General features: G+C 35.6%; 1 protein-coding gene across 1 annotated transcript in view; it reads left to right on the forward strand.

Moving 5' to 3' along the window:
• Positions 1 to 13880, forward strand: part of USP13 (ubiquitin specific peptidase 13) — a 342814-nt gene that overhangs the window by 245594 nt on the left and 83340 nt on the right. The gene's annotated exons all lie outside the window — the stretch shown is intronic.

The following is a 13880-nucleotide window of genomic DNA, read 5'->3' on the forward strand; positions in this document are numbered from 1 at the left end:
TGAACCCCTTACACCGCCGCCATCTATATTAAAATTATTAACCCCTAATTTAATCTACCTACCCCGCCGCCAGCTATATTATCTATATTAACCCTAAGTATATTATAGTTAATATAGTTATTACATTATATATATTAACTATATTAACCCTAATTATATTAGGGTTAATATAGTTAATATAGTTACTATAGTATTTATATTAACTATATTAACTCTATCTAACCCTAACACCCCTAACTAAATTCTTAATAAATCTAATTCATATTATAAACTAAAATATTCCTATTTAAATCTAAATACTTACCTATAAAATAAACCCTAAGATAGCTACAATATAATTAATAATTACATTATAGCTATGTTAGGGTTTATATTTATTTTACAGGTAAATTGTTAATTATTTTAACTAGGTATAATAGCTATTAAATAGTTATGAACTATTTAATAGCTACCTAGTTAAAATAATTACCCAATTACCTGTGAAATAAATCCTAACCTAAGTTACAAATACACCTACACTATCAATAAATTAAAGAAACTACAAATATCTATCTAAAAATACAATTAAATAAACTAAACTAAATTACAAAAAAAAACCCCCACTAAATTACAAAAAATAAAAAAAAGATTACAAGATTTTTAAGCTAATTACACCTATTCTAAGCCCCCTAATAAAATAATAAAGCCCCCCAAAATAAAAAAATTCCCTACCCTATTCTAAATTAAAAAAAGTTCAAAGCTCTTTTACCTTACCAGCCCTTAAAAGGGCCTTTTGTGGGGGCATGCCCCAAAGAAAACTGCTCTTTTGCCTGCAAAAAAAACACAATACCACCCCCCAACATTACAACCCACCACCCACATACCCCTAATCTAACCCAAACCCCCCTTAAATAAACCTTACACTACCCCCCTGAAGATCTCCCTACCTTGTCTTCACCACACCGGGCAGAACTCCTCATCCGATCCGGGCGATGTGTTCCAGCAAGCGGCAGTGAAGTCTTCTTCCATCCGGGCAATGTCTTGAAGCAAGCGGCAGAGAGTCTTCTTCCATCGGCGATGTCTTCAAGCAAATCGGCATCTTCAATCTTCTTCCATCGCTCCTCCGCCGCGGAGCATCCTTCCGGCACGACGACTTCCCGACGAATGCGGTTCCTTTAAATGACGTCATCCAAGATGGCGTCCGTCAAATTCCGATTGGCTGATAGGATTCTATCAGCCAATCGGAATTAAGGTTGAAAAATCTGATTGGCTGATTGAATCAGCCAATCAGATTCAAGTTCAATCCGATTGGCTGGATTGTAGGTGTATTTGTAACTTAGGTTAGGATTTATTTTACAGGTAATTGGGTAATTATTTTAACTAGGTAGCGATTAAATAGGTAATAACTATTTAATAGCTATTATACCTAGTTAAAATAATTAACAATTTACCTGTAAAATAAATATAAACCCTAACATAGCTATAATGTAATTATTAATTACATTGTAGCTATCTTAGGGTTTATTTTATAGGTAAGTATTTAGATTTAAATAGGAATATTTTAATTAATAATATTAATATTAGATTTATTTTAATAAGAGTTTAGTTAGGATGTTAGAGTTAGATAGGGTTATTATACTTAATATATATATAATATAATAACGATATTAACTATATTAACCCTAATATAATTAGGGTTAATATATATAATATAATAACTATATTAACTATATTAACCCTAATATAATTAGGGTTAATATAGTTAATATAGCTGGCGGCGGTGTAGGGGGATTAGATTAGGGGTTAATACATTTATTATAGGTGGCCGCGGTGTAGGGGGATGTAGATTGTAGGCAAAAGAGCAGTTTACTTTGTGACAAAGCCCCACCAAAAGCCCTTTTAAGGGCTGGCAAAAGAGCTGTTACTTTGGGGCAATGCCACGCAAAAAGCCCTTTTCAGGGCTATTTGTAGGGTTAGACTTAGGTTTAGTGGTAGGGATAGTTTAGTATTTTAGGGGTTAAATAATTTAATATAGATGGCGGCGGGGTAGGGGGATTAGATTAGGGGTTAATAATTTTAAAATAGATAGCGGCGGGGTAGGGGCTCACTTTAGGGGGTAGGTAAGGTAGATGGGGGCGGTGTTAGGGGCTCACTTTAGGGGGTTAGAGATTTAATATAGCTGGCGGCGGTTTAGGGGTTAATAACTTTATTAGGTAGCGGCGGGCTCCGGGAGCGGCGGTTTAGGGGTTAATACATATTTTATTGTTAGGATAGTGAGGGGGGATAGAGGATAGAGGGTTAGACGTGTCGGGCTATGTTAGGGAGGCGTGTTAGACGTGTTGGGCTATGTTAGGGAGGCGTGTTAGACAGTGCGGGTGATTTAGACTTTAGTCAGGTTTTGTAGGCTCCGGCAGTTTCTAACGTGCAGCAAGTCACTGGCGACGCCAGAAATTTGTACTTGCGCAGATTTCTGGACATCGCTGGTTTGTCAGACTTACGGCATGTTAGCATCTGACGGCGACATATATGGGATAGCTCGAGTTGCGAGCTGAAACTGCGGGCGACGTGGGTTCCCTCGCTTGCGCCGCAAACTACGATCTATATCGGATCGCGCCCCTGATCTTCTAATAGTTCAAACAATTATTTTTTTGGTTATTTTATGAAAGAGGATTTTAATCTCACGCTTTTATCTCCACCATAACGTAAATTAATATCTATAAATATATAACACTATATGGCCAAAAGTATTATGGACACGCCTACTAATTACGCAGTTCAGGTTCTTCAGGCACACCCATTGCTAAAAGGTCCATAAAATCTAGCACATACTGTAGCCATGAAATCCTCAGAGATAAATATGGGCAGTAAAATGGGTTGTACTGAAGAGCTCAGTGACTTTAAACGTGGCACTGTCATAGTATGCCACCTTTGCCACAAGTAAGTTTTACATTTCTGCCCTACTTGATGTGTATAATCAACTACAAGTGCCATTATTGTAAAACATCTAGGAGCAACAACAGCCCAGTCACTAAGTAGTAAACCACACAAATTCAGGCAGCGGGCCATCAAGAGCTGAAGTGCATAGTGTGTAAAAAATCACCTATCATTTGTTGCATCACTCACTACAGAGTTGAAAACTGCCTCTAGAAGCAAACTGTTGCACGCAAGAATGTACACAAGCCAAGTGTCAGCGGAGTGGTGTAAAGTACGCCATCACTGGACTCTGGAGCAGTGGAAACATATTCTCTAGAGTGATGAGTCACACTTCACTATTTTGTAGTCTGAATCTTGGTATGGTTTGGTGGAGGAGGGGTAAAGGTCTGGGGCTGTTTTGTTTGAGATCGGCCCCTTTGTTCTTGTGAAGGGTTATCTTAAAGGGATACTGAACCCACATTTTTTCTTTAATGATACAGATCGAGCATGCAACTTTCTAATTTACTCCTATTATAATTTTTCTTCGTTCTTTTGCTATCTTTATTTGAAAAGCAGGAATGTAAAGCTTAGTAGACGGCCCATTTTTGGTTCAACAACTGGGTAGCACTTGCTAATTGGTGGCTAAATGTAGTTACCTATAAATAAATACTATCCAGGGTGCTGAACCTAAAATGGGCCGACTCCTAAGCTTTACATTCCTGCTTTTCAAATAAAGATAGCAAGAGAATGAAGAACATTTTATAAAAGGAGTAAATTAGAAGGTTTCTTAAAATTGCATGCTCTCTCTGTATCATGAAAGAAAAGATTTGGATTTCGTATCTCTTTAATGCTATAGGATAGAAAGACATTTCAGACAATTGTGTGCTTCCAAATTTATTTAAACAGTCTGAGGAATGTCCTATACTGTTTCAACATGACTGTGTCCCTAGGCACAAAATAAGGTCCATAAAGACAGGGTTTGGTGTAGAGGATCCTTTACTTCAAACATATTGAACACCTTTGAGATAATTTGGAATGTCAATTGCAAGTCAAACCTTCTTGTCAAATATCAGTGCCTGACCTCACAAATGGTATTTTGGTTGAATGGGCACAAATTTCCACAGACACACTCCAAAATCTTGGGGAAAGTCTTTCTAGAGGAGTGACGGCTGCTATGGGGGCAAACTCCATGGTTTTAGCATGGGATTTCCAACAAGCTGATATATGCATGATAGTCAGGTGTCCACATACTTATGGCCATATAGTGTGTATGTATATGTATAATTGCGTGTGTATGTGCGTGTGTGTGTGTATGTATATATATATATATTTATACTGTATATACATACTCACTTTTTTTGGAGACAACCATGTTTACAAACAATTATGTCAGTATATAGCAGGGTTATAGTACAGTTTATTTAATAATTATTCTTTAAAATAACCCCCAATTAAAATGCATATACAAAACAATTAAAATCAATATTTATTCCTAAATTCTTTACGATAAGTTAAAGTTATAAACACATTGAATTATATTTATAGAAACAAGATTATGAATCAAATGATACCACTTATGCTGTTATAATATTCTATACAAAGATCATAAAAATATACCTTTACAATTTACCTTATTCACAATTATCACATTAAAATACCACAATAAAATATTAGAATCTTTGGTTATTAACCAATAATTCTAGTTCAGTGCCCAATATGGATTACTAACTTACTATGCTTAATTAATAACTACCAGGAATTTAATCACAATAACCAGTTTATGTACAGTACTGAAAGAGTTTTCCTTAATGACTGACTTATAAATCTGGAGTGTAAAACCCTGTCTAGCAAATAAATTATTTAGCAATAATGGCTAGTTAAACTACACAGGTCTATGAACATAAGCTTGAAATACAAATTATGCTCTTTTAAATTTACCAGCTGTAATCTATTACCTTAGAATGCCTTTGATTTAAATATTATATATATTTAACAGTTTCTTATACGTTACCCAAATAACCAAATCAATGTTTAAGTTTCCAGAGTTTCTCCAATAAGTCTAATTTCACCTCATAAATTAAAAGAGGTAATTTTTGCAAGATGTATGAAATTAGGCTCAGATTTGCTTTAGAGAGACTTGATTCCAAGGCAACAGTTTATCACTCAAAAGCTCAGCAGCAAAAAAAAGATCAATTTTTCTCTCTTGCATGGGACTATATCACCTGATATACCCCACCCCTTTTTATTCTAATCATTGGTGAAATTGGAAACGCCCCACAGAAGCTTGTCTTGTTATAGGCCCCTTGAGCTGAACATCTCTTGGTTATTTGGGAGACGCCTCCCTGAGTAGCCATTTATCTTTTGGCTACGATACCATCTCTGATCTATAGGTGGCAGCAGACACCCAGAAATGCAGTTTTACCATCAAATATTGCTGCAGTTTAACTATCTAAAAAAAGTTGATCAAATAATTTTATTTCCAGTATCAATTACTTAATATTTTAATATAGATGGGACCATATAGTGCCATTTTTTTCTGATTATTTTTATATGAAACATGAGTACTTTATTCATCATATTTTATAAGATGCCTAAAAAGTTGCATTTTTTTGAGGGACTAGTAGTATCAATCAATGAAATATATATGTTTAATCTGACTTATTCCGTATATCTGCTCATTTGATATACTGGCACATATTTCATTTCCTAGTCGCATTTTATATCATAGATATACATGAGTATTATAGTTATTTATTAATACATGTCTGTTTAAAACATGGGCCCAAGATCTATGATGCATCTATATGTCAACTTATAGCATCTTATTTAGAAATCTCATCTTCACATCAGTTCTTTCTTGTAATTTTCATTTAGATTTCTGGAAAATAAAGAAAAAACATGTTCATCTTGAAATAAATAGGTAATATTTATATATTAATGCAGTTATTGTTCCATACAGCAGACATTTACATTTAATATTATACAAACAGACAATTCCATATCTATTTATTCGTACCTATTATTTAATAGTCTGAGGCACATATTTAATGTTTGAAAATTATATATATGTTTTGTCCAAACTTCGAATCCTTAAGATTTCTATGTTTTCAAGGAACACATGTTTTTTAAAAAAACTTTCTTTTGTCTGGGCAGGATGCGTATGTAGCTCCGCAGGGGACAATTTTCACCTAGAATGAGATGAACTACATCTTTTGAGAATGGTTATATATTCCATTATCCTTACAGACAGAGCGACTGGCTTTTCATATAGGAAAAAAAAAATATTTACACCGGACACATAATAGGTTTTAGTGGCAGTTGCAGCTTTCACTAAGTTCCTTTGAGCAAATGCAAAGGCATATTGCAGGTGCTTCCTTAGGTTCTCCACATATTGATGCATATTGGCAGCGTTTATCAAGTTCTGGTCTGATGTACGGTACAGTAGATGCTGAGGTAGAACCATCTTGGTAGCACTACTTGGAGTTGCTCTTAATGCCATTAGGACTAGAGGTAATTTTACATCCCAGATTTTACCCATTTCACTCACAAACTTTTTGAGGAGTTTCACAATGGATTGGTTGTAACACTCTACACCACCACTTGAGGCAGCTCTATATGCAATATGGAGCTTTTTTTTAACCCCTAGTATTTTCTACATTTTAGTCATCACTTTGCTAGTGAAGTGGGTCCCCCAATCGGATTTTATTCACTGGTGTAAACCAAATCTGGAAAACACGTGGTTGATGACCAATGCTGCGCATGTTTCAGCACTATTGTTAGATGCACTGATGCACTATACCCATTTAGTCAAAAATCATGTTACTATCAACATGTATTTGTTACCTCTTGATGAACTAGTTACTGGACCAATAAAATAACCATGGCATTACCATCCCCATGGCTGCAATGGCACTCTATGTGTTGGCGCAGTGGGTTGGAATTGTGGACAGATTAAAAAACCTTGACAGTAGGTTTGAACATCCTTCAGCATATGCGGTCAGAAGGTGTAGTCACTCAGTATTTCATACGTTAATTTGGCGCCACAATGACCAGATGTGGGAGCATCATGGGCATGTTGAAGCATGAGACCTCTGAACTTGGTGGGTACCACACATTGCTGGATGCCAGTTTTAGAGGTTGTAATTAACAATCCATCCAGTAACATGAATTGTGATTTGGATTTCATTAAGATTCTAAGATCTTCCTTGCTAATACAATCATCTTTTGAGATGGGATTGCTTTCAGGATCTTCTATGTGTTTATCGAAGATGCCTACAATGGGGTCTTCTTTTTGACTAGTGATCAGGTCCTCACTAGGAGAATCCTGACTCCATTGTACCAAGTTAGGCTTACTCTGTTGTTTAGCCTGGTTTCTGGTAATGGCTTCTACCTGAATTGCACACATTAAGTGGTCGATATTAAGGAGTTCTCCAGTTATGGCTCCTTGTTTGGCTAATGAATCTGCAAGATCATTGCCTTCCTTATCAGGACCTTGAACCTTGGAATGACCCTTGGTTTTTTCCAGTGTATGGTTAAATCATTGGATGCCACTAGATTATCAATATCGCAGAACAACTTGCCATGTTTGACTGGTTTGTTGTTAGTTTTCTGCATGCCATTTCTTTTCCAAGTTGGTAGGTATTCAACAAAACTGTCACACACGTAATTTGAGTCAGTAATGATCACAAATTCATGAATACTGTGTTCAATAGCCATCCCAATGGTTTTTAGAACAGCAGTTAGTTCTGCAACTTGACTGGATCCTTGTCCAATGTTGAAACCTACAGAAATATCTGGGAATCCATTTGCCCAAGTTATACCAATGCCGGCGACTAATCTGCGCTCATTATCAATGGTGGCATGGTAAGAGCAATGATCAACATCAGCGCTGTGGAATCTGTTGGCGCTCTACAAATAACCGATAATAACAATAACATATCCCCAGGGTAATGTTTGACAATGGTCCTCATTATATATTTTATATGGGGAAAGCAATTGTTCCTCCAGGAAATCATCTTCTAATAACTCTTCCCCATGATCCTTAGCAGTACAGTCATGCAGCTCAGCAAGCCCCTGTGCGACTGGATTCTTTTTATTTTGTTTGTAACTAATTTCTAAAGGCCAGCCTTGTAAGGAAAGAGTCCAAGCTGTTATGTGGCTATTAGACAAATTCCCATCTCTTATTCTCTCACTTTGCAGATATAGCAAAGGCTGGTGGGCCGTTTCTACAATAATTTTTCTTGCCCTGTATATAGCTGCAGAATTTTTTTAGAGCCCATACAGTAGATAAGAGGGCTTTTTAGCAATCGCTAAATTTTATTTCTACTGGGGATAGAGTTTTGCTTGCATAAGCAATGACTTTGATTAAATTATCATGCATTTGGTATAAAACAGCACTAATGCTTATATCTGTGTAACCTGTTTCTAAGTAGAAAGGTTTACCACCCTCAGGGTATGCTAAGCATAGTGCTTGGGTTAGTTTGCTCTTTAGCTCGCTGTCTCTTGAGTCTCACTCCAGTGCCATTTCACGTCCTTCTTTAGAAGAAGTAACAGTGGTTTAGCTAATTCTGTATAATTATCTATAAATTTGCAAGAATAATTTGTCATACCCAGGAATGATCTCAATTAATTTAAGTTAGTTGGGTTCTTAAAATTTTATAGCTTCCACCTTTTTTTCTGAGGATTTAACCCTTCAGAAGTAACTTCATGTCCCAAGAAGTTTACACAAGAGTGGCACCATTGAGCTTTTTGTAGGGATAATTTGACACCTGCCCTTTTAAGTTGGCTGAGGATGTGTTTTTCAAAGTCTGTGCTTTTGGTTAAAACATCATCCTTTCCAGTGCATCAGGCATAGCCTTATGCATGAATACACCAAATTCATGTCCTGAATTTATGTATCCAAACAGGAGTCTTTAGAATGCATACTGGACCTTTTGGAACAACAATGCAAGCTTATACTGGTCCTCTTCATGTACCTTTATGGTCCAATATCCCTGTGCACAATCAATGGCAGTGAATATTTTTGATCCCTGCATCTGCGCTAGGCACTGGTCAATATATGGCACAGGCCAGCCAGACATGTTCACTCATTTATTTAGCTGTCTTAAGTCAGCACACAAACACTATTGTCCATTGGGCTTAAGAACACCTAGAATAGGATTGTTATAAGAGCTATTCACCTGTCTGATAATACCTCTTTCTTCCAAGTTCTTTATGATTTCTGCAAGAGAATCATATGAGGCTAAAGGAAGTTTGCATTGTTTAACAAAGACAGGTGGTGCATTGGGATCTGTTTGGATTTTTGCAATGTGCAAGTTTGTAGTCCCACAGTCATAAGAATCCCTAGCAAAAATATCCTTGTACTTCATCAGGAGTTCTTGTATCTGTTGGCGTTCATCATCACTGGAACAGCCATTAGCTAAGGAGATTTGCTCTTCGACTGCTGACATCCTGGAAAGATTTCAGGCTGTCCTATCTCATAGGCTTCTTCCAACTTAGAGGTGAAATCCCCTTGATTATAATTTACATTGCCCCCATGACTCTGGGTATTGGGGTATTCTTGATCTTTGATCGGCTGATCAAATACTAGAGAGGCTTCTTCAATTTTACAGATGCCTTCCTCTGAGCTGAAGGGATTAGTAGACTGAATTGTGAATAGTCCCTCTGGCATAGATGCAAAGGATTGTTCTAATTATTGTTCTTCAGTTAAATATCCTTCAGGTATTAGCCCAATTACATTATTCTGGAATCCAAAAGTGTAATATCCTATGGTAGTTTCCTTGGATAAGGTTATATCCTGTGGGGTCATGTTATGCACAATAACATGTATTGGAATAGTTCCAATATTTACCATAGGAGTATGGGTCATTGTTATACCCAGATTTTGCATTCTATGGGAGAGGCAAATTAGTGTTTCAGAAGTTTTTAATTTCTGACCTCTTTGTACCTGTAAGGGTAAGAGGAATTTGTCAGCCCCAGCAGGGATTACAATATCATTAGATGCCTGAATATTCACAGCGTATGGCAATTGCTGGTTTGATTTCAGGGCGGCATTTTCTTTCTGAAATACTTCAGGTTCCCCTTTTGACCTGCTCCAGAGGTAAAGGTTAATTAAATCTATTTGTATGGTATATCTATGTAAGAGATCATTGCCAATACATATTTGATTATGGGGAGTATTTAAAACTAAAAACAGGTGCTTTGCTGATTTATTACCTATGGAGATAGATAATAATCATTTAGCTGTGATGGTATAGCTTTCACACTTGTTATCCAGGTCATGGACCAAGAGATCTTGGGGAGAAAGATATTTAATCACTTTAGGTTCAGCTATCTGCACTAATAAGCCTTTGCTTATATAGCTAGCTTCCTGTTTTAAGCTCAATTTGGCATACTTGGTTTTACCAAGGTCATGCACTTGCATAGGGATAAATAGATCATCCTTAACTCTCTCAATTCCTGCGAGGTATAGAGTGTGGCCTCCCCCTTGAGGAGAGATATGATTAATACATTGCCATCTAAGGAAATATTTGCTATCTATCCAGGTGAAATTTTAAAAATATTATCATCAGAGCCACTTAAAGGAGTCTGATCATCTATTTGTAAGATAGTGATTTAAGGTATAGAGTTATTCCTGAAATTAGTCTCCACAGCATCTGGCTTCTCTTCCACCACTTGACAGTTATGTCGGGTGCAAGATATAGCGGACCACTCATAAGTAATAGGCCTTTTTACTTGTGACCAAATTACATTATTTATGCAATCAATTATGGTGCTTAACCGTTTCAGGAGATCACTACCAATTATTAAATGATCAGTTGGCAGATCCACTATAATGACAGGGTGTCTTATTATCCTGTTCACCAGTCTTAGTTTTAATCATGCCGTACCGTAGACTTTGAGAGCGTCAACCCAACACCTATTAGTGAACCATCAAATTCTTTTGGCATGATTACACATCTGTGGGCTTCGCCACGAGTTACCTGAATATGCCATGTTACCTGATGCAGAAGAATTTTCATTCTTACTGGTCCTGTCCTCTATAATAGGGCCGACAGGGTTCCTGTGTACTGCATCTGTGGAAATAAGGTTAAGAGAATACTGCAAAGGAAGAGATTTGTTAGAGTTTCCCGGCTGAGGTTGCTCGTCAACACAGCTAAATCGTCCGTTCTTGGTCTGTAGGGAGAGAATATGATTAGTACCATTATTGACATTTATCATTTTACTTGGTATATCTCTCGCCTCTCTTTCAGGTAATACTGCAGTATTTATGACTGTGCATGTGGCCCACTGCTGGCCACTGGCTGTACCCCTAAAAAAGGATTATTAGGGTGCTGAGCCGTAAAAGCTTGGCTCATATTAGTAAATAGCGTACATAATTGACTTACTTGCGTACTGAGCCATTTTTACCCATGGACTGATTTTTTTGATGTCCCAGGGTACTGATTCCTGGATCCTTGGGATCCCTCAGAATCATAGCTGCTATTCCTATTTTGACGTGGTTGTCTTTGGGGTTCAACTTGTTCATCGTTAATGTCTTGGGGAGCACTATTTACTTAGGGTGTCTGGTTACCCTGAGAGTATTTTTGCCATTTTTGGTATTTATTTTTACGGGGATACCGATAACCTTGTGGGTTTTCATCTCTTTGAGGATAAATATTTGTTTGGGTATGCCCCCCATTTTGAGTATATTTTTGTAAGGTGGCCATGTTTTGGGCAAACTCATCAATTTTATCCTGGACTCGTTCTGTCTCTTCCTTATCTAACCTTAAGGAATACTTTTCACCCCTCAGTTGCTCCAATTGTGAATTTTGTACTTCAATTTTATTGTACATGTCATCATTTACATAGAGTAGCAGACCCCAAGTTTTGAAAATTATTTTGTTTCGTTTCCTCTGCTTTTGAGGTTAGCCCAATTTTAACAGCCCTTGAAATATTTTGCTTTCGCCACACCATATATTATTTCTAATATTTTTGGCCTTAGTCTTCAGCATCTTAATGTAAGTGACTAATTCTCCCTTAATACTTAATCTATTTTTAAGGTAATTAATGGCTTCTGCTTTAAGCGTTTCTGCCTGACTAACGGGCAATTTTGGCAATTTGATTCACTCCTAGTAACAGACATTATTATATTGGCTTAGTATTTGGTTAAATTAAAACGCTAATACAATTTTGACATATGAAAAATAAATTTTTTAATCAATTTTGAAAAAAAAATATTTTAATAATATATATATATATATATATATTTATAATCTGTATTTACTACAAATATATTATATCAATGTGATACATTTAATAATCGTCTAGCGGTGCCTCCAGATAATATGTCAGTATATAGCCAGGTTAAAGTACAATTTATTTAATAATTATTCTTTAAAATAAACCCCAATTAAAATGCATATACCTAACAATTAAAATCAATATTTATTCCTAAATTCTTTACGATAAGTTAAAGTTATAAACACATTGAATTATATTTATAGAAACCAGTTTATGAATCAAATGATACCACTTATGCTGTTATAATATTCTATACAAATATCATAAAAATATACCTTTACAATTTACCTTATTCACAATAATCACATTAAAATACCACAATAAAATATTAGAATCTTCTGTTATTAACCAATAATTCTAGTTCAGTGCCCAATATGGATTACTAACTTACTATGCTTAATTAATAACTACCAGGAATTTAATCACAATAACCAGTTTATGTACAGTTCTGAAAGAGTTCACTATAATGACTGACTTATAAATCTGGAGTGTAAAACCCTGTCTAGCAAATAAATTATTTAGCAATAATGACTAGTTAAACTACACAGGACTTTGAACATAAGCTTAAAATACCAATTATGCTCTTTTAAATTTACCAGCTGTAATCTAACTATTTCCTTAGAATGCCTTTGAATTAAATATTATATATATTTAACAGTTTCTTATACGTTACCCAAATAACCAAATCAATGTTTCAGTTTCCAGAGATTCTCCAATAAGTCTTATTTCACCTCATAAATTAAAAGAGGTCATTTTTGCAAGATGGATGAAATTAGGCCCAGATTTGCTTTAGAGAGACTGGATTCCAAGGCAACAGTTTATCACTCAAAAGCTCAGCAGCAAAAAAAGATCCTTTTTTCTCTCTTGCATGGGGCTATATCACCTGATATACCCCACCCCTTTTTATTCTAATCATTGGTGAAATTGGAAATGCCCCACAGAAGCTTGTCTTGTGTTAGGCCCCTTGAGCTCAACATCTCTTGGTTATTTGCGAGACGCCTCCCTGAGTAGCCATTTATCTTTTGGCTGCGATACCATCTCTGATCTATTGGTTTGCAGCAGACACCCGGAAATGCAGTTTTACCATCAAATATTGCTGCAGTTTAACTATCTAAAAAAATGTTTATCAAATACTTTAATTTCCAGTATCAATCACTTAAAATTTTAATATAGATGGGACCATATAGTGCCATTTTTTCTGATTATTTTAATATGAAACATGAGTATTTTATTTATCATTTTATAAGCTGCCTTAAAAGTTGCATTTTTTTGAGGGACTAGTAGTATCAATCACTGAAATATATATGTCTAATCTGACTTATTCATTATATCAGCTCATTTGATATACTGGCACATATTTAATTTCTTAGTCGCATCTTATATTATAGATATACATGAGTATTATAGTTATTTATTAATACATGTCTCAACCGTGTTTAAAACATGGGCCCAAGATCTATGATGCATCTATATGCCAACTTATTGCATCTTATTTAGAAATCTCATCTTCACATCAGTTCTTTCTTGTAATTTTCATTTAGATTTCTGTAAAATAAAGAAAAACGTGTTTATCTTGAAATAAATAGTTAATATTTATATATTAATGCAGTTATTGTTCCATACAGCAGACATTTACATTTAATATTATACAAACAGACAATTTCATATCCATTTATTCGTACCTATTATTTAATAGTCTGAGGCAC

This window comes from Bombina bombina, chromosome 4 (assembly GCF_027579735.1).
Source record: "Bombina bombina isolate aBomBom1 chromosome 4, aBomBom1.pri, whole genome shotgun sequence".
NCBI classification, from domain to species: Eukaryota; Metazoa; Chordata; class Amphibia; order Anura; family Bombinatoridae; genus Bombina; species Bombina bombina.